Source organism: Furipterus horrens, unplaced genomic scaffold, assembly GCF_987537825.1.
Source record: "Furipterus horrens unplaced genomic scaffold, mFurHor1.1.pri manual_scaffold_1, whole genome shotgun sequence".
In the NCBI taxonomy this organism is placed as follows: domain Eukaryota; kingdom Metazoa; phylum Chordata; class Mammalia; order Chiroptera; family Furipteridae; genus Furipterus; species Furipterus horrens.
The window spans coordinates 47,442,122-47,456,984 of NW_028327171.1; positions in this window are offsets into that span (position 1 = coordinate 47,442,122).

The following is a 14,863-nucleotide window of genomic DNA, read 5'->3' on the forward strand; positions in this document are numbered from 1 at the left end:
CTGGTGTATGTATGCCACAAATGACAGAGGACAGAATTCTCTCTCAGAGAGACCTTTGAATTATATAGAAAAACTCACCCTCGGAGGAAATTACAAAATAAAGCTAAACAAAGGATCTCAAATTCAACAGGGCTCCTATAATTGGTTTCAAAAGACTACTAAGACTTTATATGAATCTAAGAGAAAGAATCATGAAGATTCTCAAGAAAAATGTGACATGAAGCCAGACTGGGAGGAAAGAAATGCTCTGCCTTCTCCCCGTGTATAAGTGCCCGGCAGCAAAATTACATTTTGTTGGCTAGGCTCATAGAAATGCACCAAGTAGGTTAAAGCTAGTTTTCAGAAGACAGAAATTTAAAAGAGCTTTTACCTAGAAAAAGGTGACTTCCAACTGGAAAAGTTCAAGTTTACATGAGTTAAAACTATGACCAAAATAAAATTTAAAACATTTTATGATGTAAAGATAACTAAATTATTAATAAAAATTTAAACAGTATGTTTATTATTTTTTAATATAAACACTCTCAAAAACATTTTTATATAAAAAAAGGAAAATTTAACTTTTATTGAATGACCTGGTATCCCTCTTATTAAATATAAAATTAGAAATAGAGATAGGCAAATTGACATCAAGCCAACAATTAGCTATAAAAAAAGAAATAGAAGACAAACAAATGAAGAACACTCCTTTTGTTTGTAAAATGATTCATTATAAAGACACAACTTCCAACCAGAAGGGTTTTAACAAATCCTTTTAACCAACATTTATAGGTTTTTCATATTACTTTTAAAAGACATGAATAAGAAGTACAATATGTATAAGCAAAGTCATTTAGTACTACTCAGATACTTGATAAATTATTTTATATATTCTGGATATGAAATACAGTTACATATCTTCTGGTTTGGCCATGTGAGATATAAAAATGCAAACATTTTATTTCATGCTAAATTAAAGTTCCATTCATGATAAATTTGGAACACTTGCCTTACAAATTAATATTGCTCGCACTAATATTTAAAAGTATATTAACATACACATGGGCATACAACTGGACTGAATTTTTATTTGAATGACTGGTATCATTAGAAACTTCTCTCAAAAACCTCAGACAGTATTACAATTTATGAGAAGCTGTAGAGTGCCTCCACTTACCCTTTACGTGCAAACTTATAAGATGTGGTCTCTCTCTGATAAAAGCTTTAAAACAGTTTTATACTGGCTTTTAATGACAGTTTACCTTATTTTTCTAAAATCCCAAGTTGTCTTTGGAATTTTGAACTAATAGATTATTGAGATACTTAGTTAATAATCAATATTTATTTACCTGGGAACTTAAAAAAATCTTAAAATTGTTCCAAGAACTGTGAAGAATCTAAGATTTTACTCTGATTTCAAGCAACAAGTTAGTCTTCCACAGTTTTGTGGACACTGGCAGAAGACACAGGACTCCTGGGTCAGAGACAATTGTCACTCACAGCGATCCTAGCATTTTACAGTCCCCAAGGCCCAATGCCCACTAGGTGACACAAAGAAAGTCATATGATATCTGTATTGCACACACAGTGGATTGCATTACAGGAGAGGAACCCCAAATTTAAAGAACACAAATATTTTATAATAAGCAGTAAGACCACCTTACCCTTGTGCTGGAAGGAAACATTATTACAATGGACAGTAAGTAAAACTGCCTTTTGCTCTGGAGGGAGTAACAATCTCTATCTTCCAGGGCTGTTCCTTGTACAAACAGATTTGAAAGATAATCTAGAACAAAGTTAGTTATTGCCTCTAGTTTTAAGACATGCAGAATTATGCAGAAACTCATGAAGAACTGTCTCCTGATACAGAGAGAAATAAAAAATAAAGTACATAGTTCCTATACAACATCGATGTATGTTTTTATGTATGTATCCTTATCTGTGTACGAATGCTTCTTCCTTCAGAATACTCAAATAAAGATAAAATACAACCTGGTCGGGTTGCTAAGTAGTTAGAGTGTTGTCCCGATACATCAAGGTTGTGGGTTGGACCCCCAGTCAGGGCACATGCAAGAATCAACCAATGAATGCATGAATGAATGGAGCAACAGATTGTTCTCTCTCTCTCTCCTTCCTTCCCTACCTGTCTCTCAAAAAAAAAAAAAAAAAAAGTCAATAAATAAAAAATTAAGATAAAATAAATATGAACATCAAATTATGATATACAGAGTGGAGCAAAAAGTAGGTTTATAGTTGTTCATATGGAAAATAATACAAGAATAAACTCTGTCTCATATGCTTGATAAAGTTGTTTTAAAGCTAGTGTTTTAAAGCTTTAAGTATCATTATTCAAACTTTTATGACTAGTATGTAGGTACATATCAAAGCTATATTAAGGTTAATATCGTTTTTTAAATTATATATAATAGAGAAGAGATGACTTGTAGTTTGAGAACAGAAAATTGGTCTCTGGGAATGTTATCTGTTGTCAACATGAAGCAGGGAAAAGGTCTTTGCCTAAATTATATTCTGACATGGTGGCAAATGTTGCCGTCACACTTCTGGGTGTGTACTCTCACTTTTCACAGATGTGCCATATTTGTACTGATCCTTGTGATGTTTTGAGTACTTCATAATTGAACCCAAGTGTGAAAACTGCAGTTTCCAACTGCTGAAAAAATGACATTTTCACTGTTACCTCTGTGTAGCTGTTATAAAGTATCCATTTTTCATTTTCTGCCACCTTTGCTATTATTTTTATCAACTGTCCAGTCTCTTAGGTCTACTTTTTCATATGTTATTCATTTCTACAATTTGACCACAAATTCAGTAGCTCTGGACATTCACAGGATGTTATTTTCACTCCAACTGTCTTTGCTGCTCCCCAGAGTGACAGAGATCGGCTCCCTCACCTTGTCCATGCCAGCACTTGTCAACAAGGAGGGGAGTCCAGGAGCCAACTGATATCACTTGTGTGACATAGTTTCTTCCAGAGTTTCTCCACAGTAAAAACTGCCCTCTCTTGTGAGCCCTTTAATGTTGAAAACTGTGTTAAGACTCAGAGGCAGCACTCCTCTCCTTAGGAACTTAGTGAAGAGTTGTTCATATGAGCACACTCTCATGTTATGAGTGCCTGTTTAGAATAGGTGGGAAAGGTGGACACCATGACTATCCACAGAAGACTTCCAAATGGCCATTCATCCCCAGGTTTGGAATATTCTTGTCTATTAACAATAGTTGGCATTCACTTTACAGGATAGTTTGTAAAAAGAATTTTAAGGCCCTACATATATATCAATACCTTCACCGAGTCTTTCATATTAAATCAATCAGGAGTAATGACATGTCAAAGTGGAAATCTTAAAGAAGAAGAAGAAAAAGGAGGAGAAAGAGAAAAGGAGGTGAAGAACAAGGCAGAGGAGAGAGGTAAAGAGGAAGAAAGGACCAACCCACTACCAAGGACTTTTTAAAAATTAGATTAAACTTGCTGGAAATAGTGCTCATAGCGAAGAAGCAAGTAGCAGTGGTTGCCCCTGGGTAGAGGAGCTGGAGGGAAGGGGGTATGAGAAAGACTTCTTTTCACCATTGACCGTTTTGTTCTGTTGCATATTGTACAATGTGTATTGTTTCTCATCAAAAAGTGAATATAACGCCCTGACTGGTGTGGCTCAGTGGATTGGGCGTCATCCCACAAACTGAAAGGTCCCACCCAGTTTGATTCCAGGTCAGAGCACAGGCCTAGGTGGCAGGCCAGGTCCTGGCTGGGGGCGTGAAAGAGGCCATGGACAGATGTTTCTCTCTCACATAGATGTTGCTCTCCCTTTCTTTCTCCCTCTCTCTAAAATTAAACAAACAAATAAATAAATAAATAATTTAAAGAGTGAATATAATAAAATAACCCTCTTCTAAATAGCAAAGCTGTTCATGGCAGCATTGTGTGTAATAGCAAAAGATGGGAAGTATCTAAACCTCCCCTGACGGAGATGAGTGAAATGAACAGTGTGCATTCATGTAATGAAATGCAATGCAGACCTAAGAAAGGATCAGGAAGCCTTTCATACACTGATACCTCCAAAACATATTAAGTAAAAAAGAGAGAAAGTGATGTAGAAAAGTGAAGCATATTATTGTTTTCTGTAAAATAGACATTATTTCCTTGCGTATGTCTTAACAAATACATCTAAAGGGTACAGATAAAATTAATATCATTGGTTGAATCTGGAGAGAATAGGTGGCAGTCAGGAATAAGAGAATGACTCTTCACTCTAAGTACTTTTATACCTTTTAAACTTTAAATCTTGTAGATATGTTACCTAATCAAAAAATAAAATTTTTCAGAAGAGGAAGGTAATAGTGAAATGTTAGCCATGTCAAAAACTTCATCTGTATGCATTTTGTACACTTCTACCAAAGTTCAATTGGTATCCCAGTAAAATTCATTTAAACTATCTTTGACAATATCCTGAGACTGTGAACTATTCTTTAGAGATAAACAAGGAAACCCGGGTCGTTTTTCATAGATGGAAACTTTTTTCTGATGTACAAGTATACATATATTAGAGTGTTCTTCTTCCTATGAGTTTTTAAACTTTTTAAATAGTGACATAATTTTAGACTTACAGAAGAGTGGCGAAAATAATACAGATAGGTCTTGTATACCACCTTTCACCCAGCTCCTGGAAGATGTTAACGTCATACACAATCACAGTACAATTATCAAAACTAAGAAAGTAACATCGAAACAATACTATTAACTACACACATACTTTATTTTGATTTTCTGGGAGCTTTTAAGTTATGTTTCAAACCAATTTGTTTTAGCCCTGATTGGTGTGGCCCAGTTCTTTGGATGTTGTCCTGTGAATTGGAAGGTTGCCAGTTTGAGTCCAGGTCAGGGCACATGCCTGGGTTGAGGCCAGGTCTCTCCCGCAACCCCAGCTGAGAAGCAACCTATTGATGTTTCTCTCTCTTTATCCCTCCCTTCCCACTCTCTAAAAATAAATAAAATCTTTTTTTTTAACGAACTTGTTTTAAAAAGCAAGCCATTAGTAGGAACATAAACACATTATTTCTTTCTGCAATACAGCAAAAAAATTGTATTTTTTTCCTTGGATTTTAGCTTTTGTTCACAAATACTTCGCAAATGTTCAAAATAGGTATATAGTCTTCTGATGATTTAAAAATATTCATATCGCGGTACAGTAAAGCAGACCAATTTTATATTACAAAAAAAATGGCATTGTGGAATTGGCTTAAGGGACTATTTACTACCTAAGGGCCTGAGGGAGGTATTTTCTGTTCCATCACTTGATCACAGAGTTTTGATAATCAAAAAATTTACAAATTATCCACTTAAATGAAAGGATTTCAATTCCATTCCTGAGTTTACTGTCCAAAGCAGTGGTTCTCAAAAGATGGTCCTCAGTAAAGCAGCATCAGCTTTATCTGAGCAATTGTTAGAAATGCACATTTCCAGAGATCCGTGTGTTAGCAAGCCCTGGTTGATTCTGTAGGCTAAACTTTAAGGATCTCTGATTAAAAGAATTGTTTTGATGACTAAAATGAGGGGGCGCTGAGGAGTGAGGGACTAATTAAAAAAGGGAAATTCCCAACGGGACACTCCACTTGCTTGTTTGTTAAGAGAAAGGTCTTGTTTCAGACTACTTGTCGTTTCTTAGAAATGACATTGTACCTTGTTTCTCCTGAGTACAGCTTACTTTGGCATATATCAAAATTTGGCCTTGGCCACCTTTGATCTGAGTAAATTGGTTTTAAAGATGACAAAATGATTAATGTAGAACTTCTATATTAATAACCTCTCTGCTAGAAACCAATCTAGAAATGAGTATAAGCAACTCTGGCTGACTTGGCACAGTTCTGATATGCCTAAATTTCAGTCTAGTTAAATTAAGACCAGTCTCTCAACAACAGTACAAATTTTAGTTACCACAGTACATTTCCTGTGAGTAATTACATTGTACAATCTCCACTGTCTTCAAAGCACTAGAAAAATAACAGATGTGCATCACGATCAGTGGCCAATGACATGAATTCTTTCCATCTCTGTGCATCTCTTATTCAGTTTCTGCAGCCTGGCAAAGTATGTAGTTGCTTCTTTGATCCCCTGTGATAAACTCACGTGACATTTTACAAAAATGGATGATTGAAAGAGGGAATTGTCCAATAAAGGTGAAAGTGCAGCAAAGAAAAGTAAAGTGATATTGCTAGAAGTGAAATTAGATGTGATGCAATGTGGATAAAGCTGCAATTCTGGAGACTCTAGGTGTACAGCCAGAGGATTTTGTGAAGGTGAACTTACCAACATAAATAAGGAGAATGGTTATGACACAAAAGGTGAAGATGTCCCAGAGGAAGTGATGGCTGCGAAAATCTTCACGTTAAAGGACCCCTCAGAGATATTTCATGACATTAAATCACAAAGGATAAAATCTGCCCCCAAAGTCTATTAAATGACTTTGTAACACATATAATTTCTTTTATTTAGATCAAATGTAAGTGTAAAATTTTTAAATTAATTTTCAAAGGATCTTAAAGGAAAAGAAAAATAAAAGCCTTCAGGAAGGGGACATTACCCTTTGATTGTGTACTCCCTTTGCGGAAGACTCAAAGGCCTTCCCTGACAGAGACCTCAGAGGGCCCAACTAGTTATGTGTAACTTCAGCCTTTCAACAGCATAGTAGAGTGGCAGTTCTAGGAGGTATTTTGTTATTGAAGTCTTATTGATATAATCAGAAATAATTTTCACCGGGAGCAACTGGTAATACTTATCTGGCTAGTCACAGACCTGTGGCCTATCATTCAGAATTCGAAACTGAAAACAAGACCTAATTTGCCTCCGCCATGGTCTAGCTAATGACTACAGATTTTGTCTGTACCAGAGTGTCCCAAGCAGTCAGAAATTTCAGGTGGCACATTTCGGCACACAGCATTTATTTTGATAGTTATGTAATTGTTTTAATCAGTATTAGAAAAATACAACAAATTAACTTGGTTTCACTCAAGCAAAGTAAATGCAAATTGACTTGTAAAAAATATTAGGTAAATAATTCAGATAGTGCTCAAGTATGGCAAAAATTATGAAGCCTGGATAATTGAAGAATGGCTGGATTTATACCAAAGAAACAAGGTCTGTAATTTTTGCTTTACTTCTGTCTACTGCACCCCAGCCTCAAAATGCAAGGACTGGATTTCAGGACCACCAACCACCCAGCCCATATTCCAGGCATAGCTGTAAATTTGGGAAAATTCAAAGTTCATAAATAACAGCAGCAGAAGTAACAACACCATAGCAACGAGTGGGGCAGTGAATAGGAGGGAATGTCCTGCTACACTGAGCTTTGTTCCTTAATGCAGTAGGGATAGGAGAAATTTTATTTTTTAAACATCCTCTATTGCTTTTAAAGTTTTGCTTGTACAGTAAAACATAAGATAAAAATTTACAAGTAGAACTGCAATTTGTTTTACAGTTCAGACAGTTTAAAACAGCTCCTTTTTAAAAGCATCTTTGTACAACTCATCACCATTTCAGTAATTAAATGAAGGTCCACAAGTCCAGAAAATAAAAATGGTCATATACACTGTAGGGTACATCAGGATGTGTCCTTTCTGGCTATGAATAGCAATGAGTAATAGAGTCTTGTAAAGAAATTAAAACAGAATATCAACATTACAAATCACTGTAAGAAATATATAATATCTCTTCATTCTTCTAGTTATTCACTCATTCATTCAAAAATATTTGAGTGTTTATATATGTGTAAAGGATTGTCACCAGCAAGGGGAAAATCTTCTCATCAGTTCATTTGATCTAAGGATAAAAGCAAAAAAAAAAAAAAAATTCATTTTGCCATTTTTGGATCAAAATTCACAACTTAGATGCCTTTGTGGATCAACTCCATTCTATTCTAATAATTTCTTTATTGTGTCCCCTCAGTCTTTCTTTAAAAAAAAAAAAATCTTTTATTTATTTACTTTTAGAGAGAGGGGATGGAGGGGAGAAAGAGAGAAAGCAAAACATTAATGTGTGGTTGCCTCTCACACACCCACCAACTGGGAACCTGGCCTGCATGTGCCCCGACCAGGAATCGAACCAGCAACCCTTTAGTCTGCAGGCTGACTCTCAATCCACTGAGCCACACCAGCCAGGGCTCCCCTCAGTTTTTCTTAGTATCTTATTATTTTATAAATGATTTAACAAAATTGATTGGCCATTTTGTCAGGAAGAATAATGTCCCCCCACAGATGTCCACATTCCAATCCCCTAAACCTGTAAATTATGTTACATGCAAAAAGAATTTTGCACGTGTAATTAAGTTTAAGATCTGGGGTGGAGAGATTATCTGGATTATCCAGGCAGGCCCAGTGTAACCACAAAGTCCTTATAAGAGAAAAGGAGGGAGGTCAGAGTTGGAGAAGATGTGACTGTAATGGAAGCAGAGCGATCTAGTCAGGAGCCAAGGAATGTGGGCAGCCTTTAGAAGCTGGGAAAACCAAGAAACAGATAAATTCTTCTCTAGATCCTCCAGAAGGAACACAGCTCTACTGATACCTTGATTTTAGCCTTGCAAGACCCATTTTGGATTGACCTCCAGAACTGGAAGATAATAAATTTGTTTTGTTTTAAACCGTTAAGTATGTGGTCATCAGGTACAGCAACAATAGAAACTAATACAAGCATCAAAGCATCGGGCTTCATGTTGTGGGAGATACAAAGATGAGTAAAACACAGTCCCTTCTCTCAAGATGCTTATGCTGTCAAAGAGATGAAACACATCTACTAAACTATAAATTAGAACATAATGGCTATTGTAAAAGAGGTACAACAGAATGGCTATGAGAACCCAAGGAAAGACATCACTTCGTTTTGAGGGTAATTAGGATGGGCATAGCAAAAGACAGCCTTCTGAGTTTATCCTAAGAAAATAAGCAAATTTTAAGAGAGAAAAGGGATGGAGAAAGTGGCATAACCTTTACAAATTAAATCATATAATACATTATTTTAAAATAAACTTATTATTAGTTAATTGATAAAACAACACTCCTATAATAGAAAAAAAAATCCATGTCTTAACACATCTTTTATATCATGTAAGACAGGGTTAGATTTGCTTAAACCTGAAGGGTGACATCATTAGTCTTCTAGAGCTGCCATGATAGAATATCAGACTGAGTTCCTGAAACAACAGACATTTATTTCCTCACAGTTCAAGAGGCTGGAAGTGCAAGATCAAGGCATCTACAGGTTTGCTTTCTCCTAAGGTCTCTCTCCTATGCTTGCAGACAAATGCCTTCCTGCTGTGTTCTCACATGGCCTTTCCTCTGTGCTTGCACACCCCTAGTGTTCTGTTATCTTAAGGACATCAGTTCTATTGTATTAGAACACTTCCTTTATGACCTTATTTAACTTTAATTCTTTCTTTATTTTTTTCAAAGCTTTTAATCTTTACTCAAGGATATATTTATTGTTTATTGATTTTAGAGAGAGCAGAAGGGGGAGAGAGAGAGAGTGAGAGAAAAATTGATGTGAGAGGGAAACATCGATCTGTTGCCTCCAGTACGTGGGGATCAAACCCACAACCAATGCATGTGCCCTGACCAGGAATCAAACCCACCACCTTTTGGTGTACAGGACAATGCTCCAACCAACTGAGTCACCCAGCCAGGGCTAACTTTTAATTCTTTAAAGGTCCTATCTCCAAATACAGTCGTGCTGGGGTTAGAGCAATTATTCTCTTAATTTTTTAATTAAACTTAAAATTTTTATTTTGAGATAATTGTAGGTTTACATGAAGTTTTAAGATATATGTACTCTTTCCCCAGTTTCCCTCAATGATAAGTTATATATATATATATATATTTTTTTTTTTTTTAATTGAAGATTTTATTTACTTATTTTTAGAGAAAGGAGAAGGGAGGGAGAGAAACATTGATGTGTGAGAGATACATCAGTCAGTTGCCTCTCACATATCGCCAACTGGGGACCTGGTCTGCAACCCAGGCATGTGCCCTGACTGGGAATTGAACTGGTGACCTTTTGGTTTGCAGGCTGGCACTCAATCCACTGAGCACACCAGTCAGGGCATAAGTAATACCTTAAAAAACTACAGTACATCACGACCTGAATATTGAGAGTGATACAGTCAATATATGAACACTTCCATCACCACAAAGAGCTCTCTTGTGCTGCTTTATAGCTACCCTCACTTCTCTCCTGTCCTTACCCTTCCTTAATTCCTGGCAACCACTATCCTACTCTCTATTATCATAATTTTGTATTTTCAAGAATGTTTTATAAATGAAATCATACAGCATGTAACCTTTTGAGACTTTTTTTTTTTTTTCACTTAGTATAATGGTCTAGTGATACATCCAGGTTGTGTGTGTATCAGTAAACAGACTTCATTTTTATTGAGTAGTATTCCATGGTATAGATGTAGTACAGCTTAACCATTCACCCACTGATAGAAATCTGAATTTTCCCCAGCTTTTGGCTATTGTAAATAAAGCTGCCGTGATCTTTCATGCACAGTCTTTGTGTAAGCCTAAGTCTTCATTTCTCAGATGAATGCCCAGGAGTAAAATTGCTGCATCATATATGGTAGTTGCATGTTTAATTTGTAAGAAACTGCCAAACAGTTTTCTAGAGTGGCTGTACCATCTTACATTCCCACCAGTAATATATGAGTGATGTAGTTTCTCCCCATCCTTGTTAGAATTTGGTGTTGTCACTTTTTTTTTTTTTTAGTCACTCTAATAGATGCATAGTGATATCTCATTGTGATTTTTATTTGCATTTCTCAGATGACTAATGATGTTAAACATCTTTTCATGTGCTTATTTGCCATCCGTTTATCCTCTTATGTGAAATCTCTTTTCATGTATCTTGCTCATGCTCTAATAGAATTCTTTGGTTTTATGGAAGGAGAGTATCTATGTTTCTAGAGTATAACACTATTAGGACTGAAGTGACACTACTATGTCTGTGAATTTCAGAAAGTTCAGAAAAAAAGTCACAGATAAGTATGAGAGAGAACAAATGTAGTAAACTGTTAACAGTTGGCAAGTGTGACAAACATTTGGTGTTTGCTGCTTTATTCCTGCAACTTTTCTTTATGTTTAGAGTTTTTCAAAATCAAAGGTGGCCCCACCTCAGATCAGATCTACTGAATCTGGGTAGGAGGACAGAGTCCACATGTATCTGCACTTCAACTACAACTTTCTACTGATAGAGCTAGAATAATCTCCATGTCTTGGTTACAAAATAGTTTAATAAGCTTCAATTAATGGATTTAAACCCAATCCTTATTTAGCTCAACAGACTCTCCCACGGTTCTCAATGTTCTTCCTCTTCTTCAATTCTATTAATATCTTTCCCTATCTTCATATAAATGGCTTTAAAAGTTATTGCAGGGGACTAGTACTGCTGGTGGATCAGGGTTTGGAAAAAAAAGTTATTATAGCCCTGGCTGGTGTGGCTCAGTGGATTGTGTGTCAGCTTGTGAACCAAAGGGTTGCTGGTTCAATTCCCAAGTAAGGGCACATGCCTGGGTTGCAGACCAGGTCCCATTTGGGGGTCAGGTCCCCAGTTGGGGGTGTACATGAACCACACATTGATGTTTTCCTCCCTCTCTTTCATTTCCCCTCTCTCTAAAAAATAAATAAGTAAAGTCTTAAAATAAAAATATTTTAAAAAATTATTGTAAAAATGTGGCAGTTAATGCCACCTCCAAATTGCTTCCCTGAATGCTGTCTACATTCAAGCCCAATTTAGCCTCTAATTTCCTCTCCAGCAACTGAACAATAAAGAGGTTTCTATCCAGCTCAAGGCAATTCTTTTTAAATTCTTAAAATATAGATGGAGGGACAGCATGTATTATTATTGTGTTTACTAAATAATAAATGACATTAGTGAATAATAAATGAGTTAATGATCCAAAACACATACATTAACATACTTTTGCATTTCAATAGCTTATCAAGACACTGCTTTATTTTTATTTTTTTAAAGTATATTTTATTGATTATATTGTTACAATAGTTCCAATTTTTTCCCCTTTGCTCCCCTCTGCCCAGCACCACCCCTCCCTCAGCAATCCCAGCCCTCCTCCCCCAGTCCATGCGCATGGGTCATAAATATAAGTTCTCTGGCTTCGCCCTTTCCTATATTATTCTTTTTTTAAAGAATAATGAATGAATGAATTATTTTAACAATTAAAAAAGACACTACTTTAAATGCATAACTATCACCAAATCAATTGATGGAATTACTAATGTGAGAATAGAGGTGGATTAAGGTCTGTTGAGTCCCCGGGCGCAGAAGAAAATATTGGGCTCCTTAAAAGAGACAGGGAAAATAAAAATACATGTTAACCATATTTTATGCAGTGGAGTAATGAAACCAAACTTGGTGTCATTAGAAAAAAGTGTAAAGTTGGGGTTTTGTGGGGCCCTTCAGAAGTCGAGGCCCATGACGCGCGCCCGATGCACCCGCCATTAAATCCGCCTGTGTGAGAACCTTAAGGTGGCACACTATACTCCCTGAATGATGAGAATACACGGTATTTCCTATAGGAAGATGTCGCTACCAACAGAAGGCATTTTCTTTTAAGGTTTTGTTCCTCTCTTTCCCTGTCGTACTGACGAATTTGCACTAATTCATTGAGTCCTCTGGTGAGCATTGGCCTACAATTGCTAGATGGGCTTAGAATTGTCAGCTGAAGCTACTGAAGAGCAACACTCAATTAGGTGGCTCATGTGGGGGAAAGATTCTGATTTTTAGCATCATTTGCAGTATAAATGGCCTCCAAGCTTCAGGTTAGCAAACAAGCTTTTGCTGTTGACTTGGAGAGGTTATCTAATTTTAGATTTCAAGTAAGTAGAAACATTTTTCTCAGCCATGAGACTGAGCTTCTACATTGACATGCACAACTTGTGTATGTTTCAGATCTTTAACTCATTTATTACTTACTAATGCTATTTAGTAAGCACATGCAAATATAGTGAGCACAGCATTCATTAGAAATACATTGCAGGGGGCCCTGATTGGTGTGGTTCAATTGATTGGGCATCATCCCGCAAAGTGAAAGGTTGCCAGTTCGATTCCTGGTCAGGGCACATGCCTGGGTTGCGGGTTTGGTCCCAGGTTGGGGTGTGTACGAGAGGCAACCAATGGATGTTTCTCTCCCTCTCTTTCCCCTCTCTCTAAAAATAAAATTTAAAATATTTAAAAACAAAGAAAACATCAACAAATAGGTACTAATTCTTGATTTCACCCTATGATTGAGTGATTTCACCCTAAAGACTCAAGTGTGACTAAATGGTCACTTTTCTGATTTAGTATTTTCTTTAGTTTCTTAGATTTTCAAGAGATTCTTAGTAGGTTTAAGATGAGACAATAAGGAGCTCTGACTTCCATTCTCAGAAAATGTCTGACATTACCTCAAAACTGGATTTGAACATTACAGGTGGATGGATAGGAACAACATCACTAGACTGAGGGCCAAGTCCACTTTTATATCTTGGTATTAGCATGGTAATAATTTTCAAATAAATGAGTTAGAAATACATGTGATATTTAGAACCAAATATCAGATCAAATACAATACAAAAATAGAAAATTAAAAATCAGGTTTTTAAAATTCTCTGAGTTTAGGTTGGTTTTCTGAATTAGTGAGAAAATGTTTTCCTGAGTATTCGTGATATCCTGCAGCATGGGTAGGATTATATTTTAAAGTTAAATGAGTAAATATCAGTATTGTTTTTGTTGTTGTTTTTAACCAATGGGCCTGGGTTAAGGCTATGGTTGAAAACCTCTAGAGCTTAAAGAATCATGCAGTTTATTCAAACACTAAGTGATGAATTGCTCTCAATTTCAATAAATCAACATTCATTACATATAAGCAATTAAAACTCAGTCCTTCTTTTTCCTTTTTCTTTTTAAATGACCGATATAGACCAGAATCAAAACCTATCTAGTCCCAAAATAGTATGGAGTTATATTTGTCGGAAGCACCCCTGTAAATTCCTGCATTACGAGGAAAATTACTCCTCCTTAGCTAATATGTTTGCAAAAGCTTACAATGATTTTATCAGGCATTCTTAACACCTGTTAAAATTATTAGCATTATTTTAAAGAGAGCTCAAGACCCGAAGCAACATGGGAAGAATAGAGTTGGCTACTCCAGAGCCATTGCAAATGCTACTACACGTTTTTTCTCGCCCCGCTCAATGTAGGGTAAACCGGGTTTTCTGAACGTGCTGAGTGGCCTACATTTTCCCTAACAAGAGTTTCACACTCTAAGATCCGAATGGTTGCCAAACCATCAGGCTAAAGGCCAGGCGGTTCTTTATCATCAAATTAAATAGCCTTTTCCCACCGCTACTTAATCGGGCGGAATAACCCGATCTCCGTCCAGCGCAGAATGTAGAGGTGCCTCCCTCTCCCACACCGAGTGCCAAGGGCGAACGACGAGGTCGGCCCACTTGCCCCAGGAGCAGCCCGGACCACCCGCCTGCAGCGCGCCTCAGGCTTCCGCTTCCCGGTCCGGCCTGGCTTCCCCGGGCCGCCGCTGCTTCAGGGTTGCGGAAACCCCGTAGGAGCAGGGTGGGAGGAGAACGCGGTTTGGCGGCCACTTGCTGCAATATTCTTCCGCCGCCAAGCAAAGAGTCCCGACCTACCGCCAGCGTACTGGGACTTCTATGACCCTGTAATATCTTGAAATAACCAACTTGGATTTTCCCACCGACTTGCTTAGGATATTTTCTGAGGTAAGGACCCCAGGATCATAATTTTGTGGCTAACCGAAAGAGGGACGAGAAAATTCCTCCGCAGAAAACGGGTTCCGGCCGCGAGCCTATAAAAAAC